The sequence below is a fragment of the Rosa chinensis genome, chromosome 1, assembly GCF_002994745.2.
Source record: "Rosa chinensis cultivar Old Blush chromosome 1, RchiOBHm-V2, whole genome shotgun sequence".
NCBI classification, from domain to species: domain Eukaryota; kingdom Viridiplantae; phylum Streptophyta; class Magnoliopsida; order Rosales; family Rosaceae; genus Rosa; species Rosa chinensis.
This window is the reverse complement of record NC_037088.1, coordinates 12,650,640-12,668,826: the sequence shown is the minus strand read 5'-3', so window position 1 is coordinate 12,668,826 and position 18,187 is coordinate 12,650,640. Positions and strand designations below refer to the sequence as shown.

The 18,187-nt window shown below is 39.7% G+C and overlaps 1 long non-coding RNA gene across 3 annotated transcripts; it reads right to left on the bottom strand.

Annotated features, from left to right (window-relative positions):
• Positions 1–11,192: 11,192 nt before the first annotated feature.
• LOC112180104 lies at positions 11,193–18,159 on the bottom strand. 3 transcript variants are annotated; one of them, XR_002928079.2, is made up of 9 exons: positions 16,271–18,159; positions 15,940–16,084; positions 15,635–15,742; positions 15,397–15,556; positions 14,259–14,387; positions 14,053–14,151; positions 13,555–13,688; positions 11,450–11,597; positions 11,193–11,332 (listed from the first exon to the last, which is right to left on the bottom strand). It is a non-coding gene; the product is annotated as an uncharacterized LOC112180104 (long non-coding RNA). The 3 variants fall into 3 exon arrangements; XR_002928076.2 differs by having other exon boundaries at positions 11,275–11,597; positions 16,271–18,157; XR_005805738.1 differs by lacking the exons at positions 11,193–11,332; positions 11,450–11,597 and adding an exon at positions 12,420–13,205 and having other exon boundaries at positions 16,271–18,157.
• Positions 18,160–18,187: the final 28 nt, after the last annotated feature.

Genomic DNA, 18,187 nt, shown 5'->3' with positions numbered 1-18,187 from the left:
CCTTGAATTAATATTGATGGCCCAGCCATCGTAGTCACAAAGTAATATGCTCAGAATCAAAATTGAGTCATAATGAAAAGAACTCGAAATTTTATTCATAAGCCAATGGAGTACATCATTGTTTCTTTGATCAAAGAAAATCTAATCCAATAAACTAGTTAATGCAAAACAATGGTAGTCGTCTAACTCCTTTCGGTATTTCCAATATAAATGTGACCAGGTGAGTAGAGAGATGTCGGTGGAGCAAAGCTCGCTTAAGTACCACTTATCTCAAAACCTTCCTAAACATCACACTTACATTGAGTACACCTACTTTGAAGAAAGACTAATATCATTGGCATCTACTGCAAAAGTAATATGGCAATCGCCTACATCTCTTGGAAAATAAAAAGACTTAATCAAAATCGCTAGTTTCTGGGTCTTGATCCTTGTAGTCTTCCACCCTTAGATCGAGATCGCCATCTTGATCTTCTTGTTCCATGTAATTTGCTTCCCTTGCTTCACGATACGTCTTGTATGCGTTTGCAACATTCTGGGGTGCTGTACATGTTTTGGCCCAATGTTCAGTTGATCCACATCGAAAACAAATATCATTATGGTCAGGCTCCCTTGATCGAGGCGCCTTTGGGGCACGATTTGGACGACCTATGCTCTTGGTGGCGTTACCACCATGGTCGGAGGCTCCGCCTCTCTCTCTCTTCACACGTTGACCTCCACAGTTCCGTGCACGCCTCTCTTGGCCATTTCCTTCCTCTTTAGGGCGAACATATGGACCAGAATGTCCAGAATTGTCCCTACTCTTAGGGTTTCGCTCCTTGCGTCCTCCATTAGGGGCGCAACTATAGTTAGACTCCGGAATAGGCTTAGTTCCCACGGGTCTAGCATTATAGTTCTTCACAAGAATATTGTCGTGCTTTTCAGCTACGTTCATGGCGCCAATGAGCTCATGAAACCTTGTGATACGTCCTGCATTTACATCAATCCGATAATTCTTTGAAATCATCAGTGCAGAGACGGGGAAAGTAGAGAGTGTCTTCTCGATCAACATCGTATCAGTTATGACTTAGCCACAAAACTCTATCAGAGACTTGATACGAAGAGCTTCAGAGTTATAATCAAGCACAGACTTGAAATCACAAAAACGGAGGCTATGCCAGCGCACTTCTAAATCAGGAAGCAGGGAGTCACGAACGTTGCCAAATCACTGCTCAAGTTCTACCCATAGCTTTCTTGGGTCTTCCTCATTGAGATATTCATTTTGGAGCGCGTCATTCATATGCCTTATCATGAGAATTATGGCTTTAGCTTGTTTTGCTTCAAAAGTAGTAGCTTGCTCAATGGAGAGCACGTTCTGACTAGGCTCTTGGATGGCTTCCAGAAGTCCATCAGCCTTAAGATGTTGGCGCACATCTCGGAACCACCTATGGTATCCTGCGCCAGTTGTCTCTAGTGGAACAAAGTTCAGCTTGTTCAGGCAACTCATCCTGAAAAACAACACAAGATTAGGGTTAGTTTCGGAGCGAAAAAGGCTACCACGAAAAACTATTAAATTTCTGAGCGTAGTCGCTTCCAAGAAAATCCGATTCCAAGAGGGGTTTTGGATTAGATCGAAACAATGATGTATGTGGTCGATCGTTTTCTTCTCAACAAACTCTAAGTTTGGAGGACTCTACAAGCTCCAAGCTTGGAGTGAGCACGAACCCTCACAGTTCGGCTTTTGGTCTCCCCTATAAAGAAGAAAGGGGGGTAGAAGAAGGGATGTTGGAAGTCCCCGAGAAAAGAAGAAGAAATTTTAAAAAAACTTCAAAAACGGGAACTTTTAGAAAAAATTACCTTAAAAAATGGCCGGAAAACTTGACCGAAAAGTTGGTCAGAAAAATGTCCCCGGAAAGTGGTCGGAAAAGTCGCCGGAAAGACTCCGAAAAAGTGTTGACCGGCGTTGACTGACCGTTGACCGGGGATTGCTGACGTGGCGTCCGGTGCTGACGTGGCAGTCCGGATGATGACGTGGCAGTTGACTGGATGCTGACTGTGTGGACGCTGACGTGGCAAACCTCTGGGTTGCTGGGCTTACTTCCGTCTTATGGGCCTCTAGGTTTGATTGCTTTTGGGCCGAAAGCAGGGCTGGATCAGCTGGGTCGCACTGCAGTTCGACTGGGTTGGACTTGACTGGAGGAAATCTGGCAGATGCAGACCGGCAGGAAACGTCAGGTGATCTACTGGAGGGTTCGAGGTCTTGCCGACCTGTTCCAGGAAAATTTCCACCAGTTCCTGGATCCTGGGGTGTCGTTTCAGCTTCTGACAAAAGTTGGCAGTGATCGGTGGACGGGAAGGATGCAAAATCGGGCAGAAGATCGACAGATTCTTCTTGGGGGCCGGTTTGGTCACTTCCGGTGGCCGGTTCAGGCAGATTCCGGTTCTGGGGGCAGCGCCGCCAGTTCAGGACTCCTGGAAGTGAGAGCTTCAAGGTGGGCGGCGGAGGTTTCTGGGATTTGAAGGCTACGAATTTAGGGTTTCAGGGTTAGAACTTCGTGCTGATAACGTGTTTTAGGGAATCAGGAATTGAGAGAAATTCGCTGTGTATTCTCATTGATAATAGGGGTCTCTTTATACAGAGGATTACAATGCATAGAGATAGAATCATACAAGGAAAGATAATCTCTAGATTCTTCTAATTGAACCCTATTACCACTAGGTCAAGTAACCTAGAGTTTGGATTAAACACAAATAGAGATATCTGACTTGGTTCACAAACTCTTCGCAAGCGTACGAATCATTGTCAAGTAAGGGAAGTAATTGGACCTTAGTTTATTGTACCTCGGGGATTAGGTGTTGGACCTAACCAAGATAATTGGCAGTAGGATACTAAAAGCACACAAGAAAAATAAAAAGTAAAATAAGACTATAAACAATCAAGGCACCAAGCCTTGGCAATGCTCGGCTTAGCTCACACCAAGCCTATTCAAAGCCACTAACTTGTAGCCTCAAGATGGGTATACACAAATGAGTCGATGGATTTAATGTTTGAGAGTGGATTTGAACTTAACAAAAAGTAATAAAATGTAAAGCGATTAATAAAAATGCAAGGAAATTAAACTAGAAAAGTGTGAACAATATAATGGGAATGTCGGGTGCTAGGGAGGTTCCTTCACCCAAATCTCATGTGTCGGAAGCTAATCTAATGTAGATGCAAATTTCATACTTTGCTGGTAGTCGTATCCAAGGCGGTTCATGGCTCAAGGAACGAAATTCTCTTTCATGGTATTCCTACTCCGGTTCAAGGGTCGTAGGAACTCACTTGGCATGAATTAGAGCCGGTTCAAGGGTCTCTAATTCACATCAAGTGGCCTAAAGATCGAGGAATTAGACTACTAAGCGACCCGCCCGCGCATTTACGCAACGGGTGTAAATCACCATGCTTATAACCCCTCGAATACGAAATTGAAGGTTTCTAGCTTAGGAATTAGAGGGGATCAAGCCTCTAACTCCATCCTAGACGTGCTCAAAATACACACCCTAGAGTTGACTAGGCTCCTAGACATGCATTTTAACCCAACAAAAATAGATATAAGCATCCATCATATGAAAATTGCATCATTACATTAAAATAAGCATCTTTTACACAAGATTTGGACTAGGGCACACAACTCTAGCCCCCAACAACAAATCTACTCACTACCCATCATTAAACAAACATCAATATACAAAATTTAAAGAGGAACAAAGTGAAGAGAAGTAGGAGTAACAAGAACAAGCCACAAATTGCTATAAAGCAATTATGGCTAGCCTTGATTTATGGCTCCCCACTTTTACCCAAATTTAATGGTGATGAATTTTTCGATGCTTGGGCTCCCCCTTTGAAATTTGTGGAATTGATGAGAAGATTGAATCTTAGTGAGGTAGATCTTGGTGAGGTGAATTTTGGTGAGGAGGTGTGAATCTTGGTGAGGTAGATCTTGGTGAGGGGAAGAAATTGGTGAGGTGAAGTGAAAGATGACAAGAATTGGAGGTGGGGTGGTTTCGGTGTTAGAGAGAAGAAGGAAGAAAGAAATGGGAATTGGGATATGGGCGGGATGTATTGGGTTGGAGGTGAGAGAGAATCTGATGGGATTTTGGTGTGCGGCGGTGTTGTTGCTTTCTTCTGTTAGAGAAGAAGAATCCCTAGAATGGGTGGCTCGGTGGGTTTTTAAAAGAACGGAATAATGAATGGGTGTGGTTGGCTGTTGAAAAATGAATGGACGATGGAGGCACGCGTCGTCTGCATGATGGGAGAGAAAGGAAAAGAAAGAAAAGCCATGGGCTCATGGCTGCAGTCACGTGCTAGCATGCATCTTGCTTAATTAATTAAGCTGCTCTCCTTTTCTTCATTAATTAAATTTAACTTTTTTTTTTCTTTCCTTTCTTTTTCTTTCTCTTCCCTTGTCTCCATTTTTTCCTTTCTTCTTCTTTTCCGAATGCACTTACGCAAATACTATCAGAGATAAGTGGATTCTGCTCCCTTGATGGCGTTGACCACAGTTGACCCGCATTGACAATTTCGTCATTTTGTCAGAAACTCCAATTTGTTCTAATTTTACTCCATTTTCTCTCATTTCCGCAATTCCGCTTATTTCTACAAAATAATGAAAATGAATTAATTACATATTAATTAACAAGGGGATTGGCTTATTTCTAGTGTTTTAGATACAATTAGACGCATATAAATGTGTATAATCATACCCCCACACTTGAACTTTGCTTGTCCCCAAGCAAACTAAATGTAAAACAATATGCAAAAATCTATTAACTCAAACACAAATGCTCTAACATAAAGAAACTGCGGTATTAGCCTTTCCAACCATAATCCTCAGAGAACTAATTATGTACATGACCATGAAGTAGATGTAAGCATAACATAAGATTTTTGAATTTGTGAGGCAATTAAGAAGCACATGTGAAAAATGCTCAAGTATATGCATGTATTGACCACGTGTCAAATAATCCACGATAATCAAATAGGCATATAGAAGACCCGATATAACCAGCTAAACTCACATAGGTTCACTAAATATTACCGCTCAAGTGTTTAGGGGTTATATGTGTTTCACTCAAAAGCAATTTCACAACATGCGCCGCCATATGCTTGCTCTTCGATCTCGTCTCCGCTAGGTAGCTCACAATATTCAAGATTAAGAGGTCTTTTATTTGGTTGTAATGGGGCTAAGGGCAACTGGCTATAAGAAATGAAGGATAGGGAAAGACAAAGTCCATGAAAACCGGTGAAGCAACTCTCTCTTGTAGAGATATACGACTTTTGCTTTCAAATGCTAACTCACTCACTCTAATCCCGATGTACAACCCACACTACACTATACTATAAACAAAAATAATACTAGCTTCTTCTTTTTTTTTTTTTTTCCGACACTTTTTTTTTTTCAATCACCTTTTTCTTTTTCTATTCTCTTTTTCTTTTGAACCTCTTTTTTTTTTTTTTTTGGAATTCTTTCGAAACTTTCTTTTCTATACAAAATCACTCACCCCCACACTTATTCTTTTGTAACCTCACACTTTTGACTTTTTCTTTCTTTTGAAGCACTCAAACATAAAGTCATTCTCTCGAATCGCTTCACCAACTACCATGGAAGGGTAGGATAAAAGTGTATAGGCTAGGTAGGAATTTGTGGTGGTAATGAACAAAAAGGCTAAATTATATAAATAGGCTCAAAGTGGCAATCTAGTGGTAAATATTTTTGGGCACATGCTTCTTTGGCCATGGTGGTATATAGTCCTAATGCCTCCATCTTTTCTATCATGTCGCAAGCTAAAAGTAGCCTCGAGAGGTCTCAAGCAAGTTCTAGATACGCAATGTCATGAAATTGTACACACATGAAGAAAAAGTGAATGAACAATGCATACACTATGGATATTAGGCTCCAAAGCTCACAAATAAGGCATGCAAGTTAATCGAATAATCTATATGCTTCTCTAACTATGATGAACGAACCTAACATAGGCTATATGCACACATATAATCAAGCATAGATCACATATACACTTAATCACAAAACAAATTCAAAGTCCTAGATCATGCTTAATCTATCCACAATCATAACAAGTTAAGTTCATAGCTCGTCATTGTTGGAAAAAGGCATTAACCACTAAAATATAATTACAGAAAGCTAATCTAATTTTTTTTTTTTCATTTTTTTTTTCATTCATAGGCTCCTGAGCCCTCACCCCCACACTTAAAACCAACATTGTCCTCAATGTTGTAAAGTGAGCTCGAAAGCTAAAATCCGTGTCGGATTTAGGCATGAGAGTGAAGTCCGGGAGAAGGCACAAAAATTAACTACGAAAATGAAAATCTAAATGCGGAGAAAAGTTACGGAAACCCCCTTTGTCGACCCTCCATTGCTCACGACCCTTAGAGAAGACTAATATGAGACACCAACCTCAAGGCACAAGGCCTTGACTTCCTTAACATATACTCCATAATAGCGCAAGGTGCTCATGAAAGATCGACTCTATTGAGAAATGTGTAGTGTCCAAGAGCAATGCATCACAAATAGCCCATTAAGGAATAAGGACAAGGGTCCTCCATTAAGCTCGTGGTCTTCATCCCATCAACTCAGAACCCAAAATCATCCTCCATGACCTCCACACAAGAATTGTAGCTCAAAATATCTCCTTATTCTTCACACTCCAAGCACCTCCCAACTTCCCAAAAAGATGGCTAAATAGCCTTATTGATGCAAAATGAACAAGAAAGAACATCACAAGTATTGCTAGGGTTGCCTCCCTAGTGAGCGCTTTGTTTAAGGACTTCATTGCCGGTCCATATGTCAAGGGTGAGTCAAGGGACATCTTGGAGGGTGACCTCCTCCTCTTGAGTGTCAAATGTGGTGTCCAAGTAAGGTTTCAATCGATGCCCATTTACCTTGAAGGGCTCCCCCCATGAAGATTCTTGATTGTGATTGCACCATGAGGGAAAACTTCAACTACCTCAAAAGGTCTACTCCATCTAGATCTCAACTTTCCGGAAAATAACTTGAGCCTACAATTGTATAGGAGAACCTTTTGCTTGGGAAGAAATGTCTTCTTCACTAATTTCCGATCATGTATCACCTTGGTCTTCTCCTTAAACAATTTGGCATTCTCATATGCTTCTTCTCGGATCTCCTCCATCTCACAAAGATCAAGTTTCCGCTTCTCACTACTTGCTTCCAAGTCAAAATTCAAAAATTTAATAGCCCACATAGCTTTGTGCTCAAGCTCGACCGGAAGGTGACAATTCTTTCCATATCACAAGCGGAAAGGAGACATGCCAATAGGAGTCTTATATGCTGTCCGATAGGCCCACAAAGCATCATCAAGTTTAATAGCCCAATCCTTCCTAGAAAAGTTGACCGTCTTTTCCAAAATTCTCTTAATCTCCCTATTTGACACCTCCACTTGACCGGAGATTTGAGGGTGGTAAGGTGTGGCAACCTTATGCTTTACCCCATATTTCCTCAATAAAGCATCAAAAGTCCGGTTGATAAAATGTGTACCACCATCACTAATAATAATCCTAGGAGTCCCGAATCGAGAGAAAATATGCTCTTTCAAGAACTTGGTGACTACCTTAGAATCATTCTTCCTTGTGGCCTTGGCTTCAACCCACTTCGAAACATAATCAACCGCGACTATGATATATTCATTCCCATGAGACTTCGGAAATGGTCCCATAAAGTCTATGCCCCAACAATCAAAAATCTCAACCTCTATAATATTAGTGAGAGGCATTTGGTCCTTGGAGGAAATATTCCCGGTCCTTTGACATCTATCACATTGAAGCACAAAAGAATGACAATCTTTAAACAAAGTAGGCCAAAAGAAACCGGACTGAAGGATCTTGAAAGCTGTCCTCCTCCCACCAAAATGACCTCCACATAAAGATGAGTGACACAATGAAATAATCTCTAAGGCCTCCCATTGAGGAATACAATGTCTAATCACCTGGTCTTTACCCACCTTCCACAAGTACGGGTCATCCCAAATATATGACCGAGCATCTCGAAGAAACTTCTTCCTGGCCTGTGCATCATAGTTATCAGGAATGAAAGTATAATTGCTAGCCTAATAGTTCACAAAGTCTACAAACCAAGGCATCTCAGTGTCTACATGAAATAAGTACTCATCTGGAAAATGCTCAATCAATGGTATATCAGGAGAGTCTCCGCCATGCTCAAGTCTAGACAAATGATCTGCAACAAGGTTCTCTCTACCCGGCTTATCCTTGATCTCGATATCAAACTCCTGGAGTAATAACACCCAACGAATCAAACGGGGCTTGGCATCCTTCTTGCTCAACAAATATCTCAATGCCGCATGATCCGTGTGGACAATCACCTTACTCCCAAGAAGATAACTCCGAAATTTCTCCAATGCAAAAATAATAGCAAGAAGCTCCTTCTCGGTAGTAGTGTAATGGACTTGTGCATCATTCAAAGTCCTGGAAGCATAATAAATCACATGGAGTGCTCGCTCAATCCTTTGACCCAAAATAGCTCCCATAGCAAAATCTGAAGCATCGCACATCAACTCAAATGGTCTAGTCCAATCAGGTGCAATCATGATAGGTGCATGAGTCAACTTCTCCTTAAGTAACTCAAAAGCCTGTAAGCACTCTGAAGTGAAATCAAATGGCACATCCTTGCCTAGCAAGTCACACAATGGCTTGGTGATCTTAGACAAATCTGGAATAAAGCGTCTATAAAAGCCAGCATGCCCAAGGAAACTCCTAACTCCTTTCACATTCTTCGGTGGTGGTAAACTAGAAATCAACTCAATCTTCGCCTTATCCACCTCAATGCCACGTGATGATACTACATGCCCTAACACAATACCCTCATCCACCATAAAGTGGCACTTCTCCCAATTGAGGACCAAATTGGTCTCCTCACACCGTTCTAGAACAAGGGTTAAGTGTCGAAGACAATCATCAAAGGAATCACCATGAATCGAGAAATCACCATGAATCGAGAAATCATCCATAAATATCTCCATAAAGCGCTCAGTCATGTCATGGAACAATGCCATCATACACCTCTGAAAAGTGGCAGGTGCATTACAAAGTCCAAAAGGCATCCTCCTATACGCAAAAGTACCAAACGGGCATGTGAAAGTAGTCTTCTCCTGGTCTTCCTTAGCAATAGCAATCTGATTATACCCCGAATAGCCATCTAAGAAGCAATAGTGGCTATGACCTGCTAGTCTCTCCAACATATGATCAATGAAAGGTAGTGGAAAATGATCCTTCCTTGTCGCTCCATTAAGCTTTCTATAATCAATACAAACCCTCCATCCATTCTGAACTCGCTGTGGCACATCTTCACCCTTCTCATTCTGCACTACTATAATTCCTCCCTTTTTGGGGACAACCTGAACTGGTGAAACCCATGGCGAATCAGAAATTGGGAAAATGACTCCAACATCTAGAAGCTTAATAATTTCTTTCTTCACTACCTCCATCATGGGAGGATTTAACCTCCTCTAAGCCTCTCGTGTGGGCTTACACCCCTCCTCCAAGTAAATGTGATGCTGGCACTTGGATGGACTAATGCCTTTGATATCGGCAATGGTCCAACCAATAGCTCTCTTATGCTTACGTAACACCCTCAGAAGCTTATCTTCCTCAACTTTACTCAACTTCGACAAGATAATAACCGGTAATGTGCTCTCCTCCCCTTGAAATGCATATCTCAAAGTCGAAGGTAAAGTCTTTAGCTCCAAATCTGGTGGGGTCTCATATGAAGGAATAGGTGGTGTAGTAGAAGGTGGCAAAGGTAAAACTGGTGGAACACGTCTAGGCAAATATGGTGTCAATGCCTCTAAGTGTGCAATAGCCTCAACATGCTCCTTACTCTCAAATTCGCTTCCACCTTGAGCAATGCAAGTCTCCATGTAATCCATCGATGAATGCTCAATAAAGTTCTTCCCAACAATATCATCCATAACATCAATCTGGATGCACTCATCAAGATGATATAATGGGCTCCTCATAGCATCAAAAATCCAAAACCCAATAATAGTGTCAAATACTGTCATGGTGAGTAGACCCTTTTGAACATCAATCTTCACGCCGGCGGTCGCCATAAAAGCTCTACAGAAAATAATGGGTAACTCATCATCACCATCATCACAAGAAGGAGAGTCCATATCAAGTACTACAAAATCAGTCGGCACATAAAGCTCATCTACCTTGACAAGAACATCCTCCACCACTCCACGAGGGTACTTAATTCTCATATCCGCCATCTTAAGCTTAATTTTCAAAGGTTTAATTGGCTCTAATGACAAAGTCTTGTACAAATCTTATGGCATCAGGTTGATACTAGCCCCCAAGTCCAATAATGCTCGATCAAAGTTTCGTGACCCAATGGTGCATGGAATAGTAAAAGATCCGGGGTCACTCACTACTAGAATTTTGTTCATAGACATCGGCCCAGAACCGATGTTAAACTAATTTTCGACCGATGTCTTAGTGGGTGTAGAGAAAGATATAGACATCAGTATAAGCGCGTTTTTAACCGATGTCCCAGACAACAACCAACATCGATTCTAAAAAACAAATCGATGTATAATCGTTATAATCATCATATTTTTGTATGTTAGGTATGTCTAATTCTTCATATTTTCACATTTTATGCTTAATAAAGTATATCTCGAACAATATCTAAGTGAACATTTAAATCGATTACAATTTCAGAAATGATATCTAATACACTCGTAGACATCAGTCTCTAAAAAAATTTGTTTGTTCGTATCTATTTTTACGTGCATCTTGCCGTCTTATTCTCCTGAGAACGATGTATGTACCTTTAGGCAACATCAGTTAATCTATGAAGAATGATGTTTTATGTTACTAGGAACATCGCTTTTCGTTGGTTGAAACGATGTCTAGTAGTTTTGTAGACATCATTTCTATTTTTCAAAACCGATGTCCTGTATTTCATGGTAAATCGGTTTACTATAACAGCTGATTTGTAAGTTGACAGTAGATAACGGTCTGGTGTTTAGATATCGATGTGCATTGATTTTGTGTACATCGATTTCGGGGTGACATTTCGATATGTTGATAATCATGAGACATCAGTCCGGCCAGTTTTAGGTACTGATTTCTAATCTCTGAATTGACATCATTTTCTGTCATTATTGTTTTGTTCCCCATTTATATACATCAGTTCATATATATAAGAATGATGTGCAAATAATCATCTAGCTGCTGGTGGTGGGAAAATATTTAGAAATACATTTCTCATCATTCAAAAATTGGGGCTTTCCATTAATTTTCTCATCTTCATTCATGATTCTACATAATTCACAAAATAAAACCCCAAAACCTACAAAGGCTAGCCTATAAACATACTAGCAACCAACTACAAAAGTTCAACACCAAACTCTGCTTCAAAGCAAAAACTAGTCTTACTCAAAATCATGTTGGTAGCCAAACTCTGTATATAATCAGCCACTTCAATACGTACAAAGTCTGGTCTTTGACAATTATATGTAGATGCCGGATCAACAAAGCAATGGTGTCAAATTCATCTCCTTGAGTAAGAAGTTCATGCAAGTACCTGTGTCAAAAGCAAAGACATGAACTTGCAAGCAAACTCGTTTCCAAATGCAGCAAAACCCCATAATCCCATATCGATCACCTTTCCACACAGTTACATTGCAAGTCATGTGTAAGCAAAGGGAAAAAGAAAAAAAAGGGAAGACAGCTGCAGCCATTACCTAGCTTCCATAGTTATGTATCAAATCAATCTTAGAGAAGACATTTATGTGTGGGAGCTCCATATGTATCATGGTTGATAAAAAAGAAGAAATGCAGTAACATACTTTGCAATGTCATTGCATATATGGGCGTCAACTAAATGCGTTGCAGCCAACTGCAGAAAATCAGGAAGCCAACCAAATGAAGAGCAGAAGGCACATCAATCATTCATGGTCATGGTGAATGGTCAAAGCAACAATATCACAAAAGAAGAATATAATCATAACCTAAGGTTTAACTTCTTTATGAGTTTCATGATAATATTCCTGGTGTTGGAAAATCAAAGAGAAGATAGTGATCTGCAGTAACATTGATAGGCAGCAGAATGCTATTGTTAATTTTACCACTACTTAGGGGACAAACTACTAGAAGAATGCTAACATGCCATGTCATTTGAGCAACTTTACAATCAGCCAAATATATATGCATGCGTAATTTCTGATTGTGGATTTCAAAATGCATCACTTATTATTTGAATTTAAGTATCATTGGTTGAACATTTCAGTATAATTCTGAGCAACCATAAGACTAGCTCCAATTTGAACTGATTCTTGATATAACAATGAAACATCACATACTAGCAAATTATACAAATGCTCAAAGAACCTATCACAGAGAAAAGAAAAAAAGAGAAAAAGAAAAAAAAAACATTATCACAACAACTCCAAGAAGCAGTTATGATGTATCATAGGAAAACAGTATAATAAAACTGCCCATATAAAGAACTTGATGGGAAAAGATAAGAATAAGGATAACAGAAGCCAGATGCACAAACCCTGTATTCAGAAACATTATTTTCATAATCTATAAAGCACAAGATAAAATGAAAGTTAAGAGTATCAGGCTTAAGGATTCAAGGAACACTCTTCTCCACAAAAAGAAAAAGAAAAAGAAAACAGGATTCAAGGAGCGCAAGAAAAATGGTATACTTATATGCACATGTTTTCAGTGACATCAGTAACTAGCAAAATGAGAGACTTCCAGAGCCTTAACTGAGCTCCTGATATAGTCAGAAACAAGTAGAAATTTAACATAATCTACATAACTGTGCTTTTATTTATTTATTTATTTGTATAATAAACACACTTGAACTGACCAGATTGTGAATACCTACCGTAGCACCAATTACTGAACAGTTCTTTATTCAGGTCAGCCAGGGTTAGGTTGGGGTAAATTATGCTAAAGAAAACGTTTTGTATTATTCTCACATAGCCACTTTTGCAGCAGGACATTATCATGCACTCTGGGTACATAACACCTTGAAGAGCACATATCAACCCATTGTTTCCCATCTCGTTCCAGCTTTTCACTTTTATCGACTGGATCATCTTCAAAAGTCAAACCAGCTATACATATGTTCTTCTGCTAGTTGATTATCAGAAGAAGTCTCACCAAACACTGCCTAAAACTAACGGAAAAAGCAGCAATAAGCCAAATCTTTTCAATCTAAACTACTTCGACTCTTGGTAAACCAAAGAACATATACCCTATGTTCTGAACAGTAGTAAAATCAGTAGTAATTTATAATTCGGGAATCCACCAAATTTCCTCAACTAATCTAATTTATTGGTAAAATATGTTTTCTTGATAACAGCAAAAAGAGTGTGACCATTCAAAGAAACAGACAAAATAAAAAAAAAGCCTCGCACAAGGAAATGGTTTTCATGAGCATTTATTTAAATATCTATATTTCTGCCGCACTTATGTAAGCGTATGTATTGTGTAAAGAAACATGTATAGCAATAAAAATGACTTACTTTTTCCCTTCCACATCGACACCATGTACCAGAAACTCATCTGCATACTTGGCAAGGAAGTCTAATAATTCCTTGTCAAGATACACGTCACTGAACTTTTGCCATCTATCTGTGACAATTGCATATTTACCTTCCTACACATAAAAGACCAAATACACATTAAGGCCAACGAATAAAAGAGGGGCTTGAGTAAATTAATGAGATGGCGAATGTGTGACAGTTGCTTATTAGGCTAAAGCACAAAAGCCTATTATATATTAAACATGGTACTTGAAAATGCTTAAAGAAAAAAAAAATACAATAGTTCCAGTAGCTTGCTGCAAAACTCGTCCACTGTGTTCTAGCATTCATAATATGATCTGAGTTTTAATAAACTGATATTTCAAAGGCAATAATTAAAACTGCTCAAGAATACGTAGTCTAATGAGACTGCTTAGCCTCGTAAAGAAAGTGAACAAACGAAGGACATAAGACGTATAATTCTGGATAACTTCATACCCTCTTTCTACAGCTAAGGTCTAAAACAAGCCTTTCTTTTCCAAAAACACGAACAAGATCTTTAAGCCTTTCAAGGTTTTGCCCATTATTAAATACATACTGCAAGAAAACCATGACAAGTTTTAGAAAATGTTTTCCTGATATCAATTGTTCTAAGAAATATACATGGTTTTTCAATTTTAGAAGAGGAGAAAAACAGAACTCACAGAAGTGACAATGACGTGGCTAGCCCCTTCTTCTATGTATTGCAAAGAATTATCTGAATTGATCCCACCTCCTACCTGAAAACCACCTAGATTATACCAGTCCTTGTAGCAAGTTCAGCAAAGGAAAATCTGTAAGTTTAAACATATCATAAGTGAAATAGCACACTCACAAGGTTTATACTAATCTCAGCATGTGCAATGAATAATGAGAAATCTGATCCTTTTGCAAAAGTTGGCACCTCTTTGATATCAATTTCCCTAAACCTCGTAATCCTAACTGATGCAAGTTAGAATCTTTAATCTAATTCTCCCTTAGACTAAATCACTCAATTAGAGACTGAGCAATAGCTAGAGCTTCACCATGTGTGGGCTTATTCCGAAAAGAAAACATTGATTAGAATGTTCTGATCAGAAAGCATAGAAAACACTGGTTTGTAGTTACTTTCGAACAAAGAGAACCTTTTCTAAGCCTTTCGAACTGAAGTTAAGTTTCAAGGCATGCTTTGCATGTCTAATCCGACTCACTAAAGATCGAGGACAGAAAAATAAGTGTAAAGGTTCTCAAATCAATTGTTTGCAACAATAAGTTGCAAGTTTGAGAAAATTTCAGAAAACTGGTAACAAGCAAGAAAATTTCACCAACAATTTGTCTTTCAGTGATTTCAAGCAAAACCTTCCAGATTTTGAAATAGACATGCAAAGCTACTATTTTGCAAAGTTTCATGCTAATCGAAGTTCAAATGGAGGGTCAAACAAGAATCTGAAATTACAGAAAAGCTGGATTATGCAGAAATCCTGAAACAGTGCAGTAACTTCAAAATAGCACAAGTATCTCATTTTAACTCCGTTTTTCGTGAAACCAAGCTCAAAATGATCATTGAAGAGTCTACTTTAAGCTGTCAAAAACTGAGAGTAAAACAAGGAGTATAGGTTTTTCAAAAATCATAGAATAGCCCACTGGTTCAGCTTGGGTGTTGTCTTTGAGGCATAACATCAAACACTTGGAGTGCAGTAAAAAAGTTCAATTCCAGTCCATCCTAATGGGGTTACCAAAGCTGGGTAATTATCAAAAGTGCATTCCACAAGAACCTTGAATAGATTTAAGAACAGAAATTTAACAGAGAGTAGAAGTTCTTACCAAGAGAAAGTAGATTTCTGGTATTGAAGCAAAATAGAGAGAAGCTCAGTGGTTTGAAAGGAATTGTGGCCCTTTGCTTCTGAGGGCTTCTCAAAGGAATTGTGAGGGCTTTCTCAAAGGAATTGTGGGCCTCTGCTTATGGGGGCTTCTCGACACTAACCTGCAGGAATGTTGAATTAATTAATAATTACCCAGGAAAGCTTTCAACTTTCAAGCTTTATTTTAAGTTTCTAACTACCTTACACATATGAAGCAGCAGTTCTCGACAATTGGTGATGACAATCGGTGAATCGGTGGGGCAATTGATGAATTGAAGAAGAAGAATATCTGAATACAATCACCAAGCCTGCAAATTAAGGCAGATTAACTTACCCAAGAAAGCATTCAACTCTCAAGCTTTCATCTTTCAGATTAACAGCCAATCTCATTGTAAACATAATCGGTAAATCAGCAATAGCACAATATAAGTATATATATATATATATCAGGACATCAACAATTCAACATTCAACAACTAGAATTCTAGAAAAAGAAATAACTTACGATTTCAATTTTCATTGAGGTGATCGTTTGGTCGAGATTGACCGAAGCAAAGAAGCATCATAGCAGATCAATGGGATCGATTTTCCCAATCTAGTCATCTAGATTCTGCTGGCCGCCTAGCCATGAAAGTAGCTCCAATCTGGGCCTGACCAACATATCAGATTATCAGGATACATTCATATATACAATTTCATTACTTTGAGGAATTCAATTTCAATTTCAAATGGGCGATTCATGATTCAATTAGATTAAGAAGAAGAAGATAAGAAGAGAAGAAGAAGAGGAAGAGGAGTAGAAGAAGACGGAGAGGGAGACTGGGAGAGAAAGATACCTGGAGCTTGGAGACGGAGACTCGGAGACGGGAGACCGGAGAGGCGGAAATGGAGGGTCGGGGACGGAGAGAATCAGAAATGGCGGAGACGGAGACACGGAGTCATGGAGAGAGTCAGAAATGGCGCAGTTGAGTGCAGCTGGGTTGCTGTGTTCGAGTTTAGGGCTCCAACCCCGACTTCGGTGGGGCTTGAGAGGAAAGAACCATTCCTCTTTAATTTCTTCAACTCTGCCAATCTCAGATCAAGGCCTGGCTCAGGATTTAGAGCTGTTACTTCAATTTTAGATCGAGGTCGGGATCTCGGCGCTTCAGATTCCGCCTGAGAATGAAGGAGGGAGGATTGTGATGGTGAGGAGGAGGAGGAGGAGTTCGAGTCTGGGTTGAGAATGGAGGTCGACAATGAGCTTAGGGTTTGTGTTTCAGTTTTGGGGTCGGGCGCAATTTTTTTTCTAAGTGTGAAAATTTTAAGTTTTAGTCCCCGCTTCCTCATTTCACTTAAAGACTTGGCGCTTTTTGCAAAAATAGGTTCCCGCAAATTTTCAAACAAAACTTTTAACACCGGTCATTTTAAGAACCGATGTTAATGATATACATTTAAATCGGTATTTTCATAAAACAATGTTAGATTACTTTTTTACATCGTGGGCAAGTCTGACCGATTTAAAACTTGCGATGTCTATGAACAGATTTCTAGTAGTGACTAAGCTTAGGAGGCAACCTCCTTTGAAGTACGGCCGACACTTGCTCACTTAAATATATATCTTCATTCTCCACAAACTTTCTCTTACTAGTGCACATGTCCTTCAAGCATTTTGCATAGGCCGGTACTTGCTTGATGGCATCAAGTAATGGGATATTGATGTTAACGGACTTGAATAGCTCAATGAACTCTTGCTTTTGTGTCTCCTTCTGCTTCTTTTGATCTTGAGCCCTCTTAACTTGTGGATAGGGAAGTCTAGGCTCCGATGAGTTCAAATCAAGAGGTGGAGAAAAAGTGAGACTCCCCCTTGAACCCCTAAGGGTGGTAACCATCCCACTAGGGTTCTTAGCCCTCAAGGCCTCGCCTAGTGTAGAATGGATCGGTCCACTCCTATCCCTAGAATCCAAAGGTACATGAGAATAGTCTTCCTCGTTATTACTTCTCCCTTGATGTTGTTCCCGATGCTCACTAGATGACGAAATAGGCGGTGAACCATTAGAACTCAAACCCGAGGATGAACCATGTGTATCAATAGAAGTAGATGAAGTAGCTTCCGCCTTATTCCTCCCCCCTTGATGAAGATCCCTAGGTGATGATAAAGGAGTAGTGGGGCCAAAATGCACATGCTTAGGTGGTGCGGATGAAGAATTAGAGGCTTGAGATTTTGAAGATGTAGAATGAGATAAAGAGGCCTTCCTTCCTTGTGCACCTCCGGGAAGTACATTTTCTCCTTCCCCGGCTTCCTTATCCACCCCCTTATTTCTTCCTTTTGTATACAAAGTCACATCACCCACTCCAATTTCCGGGGGTACATTTTCTTCCCCCCGGTTCCCATCCTCCTTTGAAATAAAAGTACGATGCATATGCACATTATCATTAGCAACATGGCCAAGAGGTACATTTTCTTCCCCCTTGGCCCCATATGAATGCAACACATTATCATCATCATTATCAATGTAATCCTCAACTAACACATGATCATCATCATTAGAATATGAAAGTGAAGAATGAGAATCATGTATAGGGGTGGAAACATGTGTATCATAAGAATCTGATGTGGGGTAAGTGGGTAGGGCTGTCAATGGGTCGTGTCGGGTTGGGTTTGTGTCGGGTTAAGGTATTTGTCGTGTCGCAAAATATAAACCCAAACCCAACCCATTTAATAATCGTGTCAAAAATTTAAACCCAAACCCAACCCATTTATTAAACGGGTTACC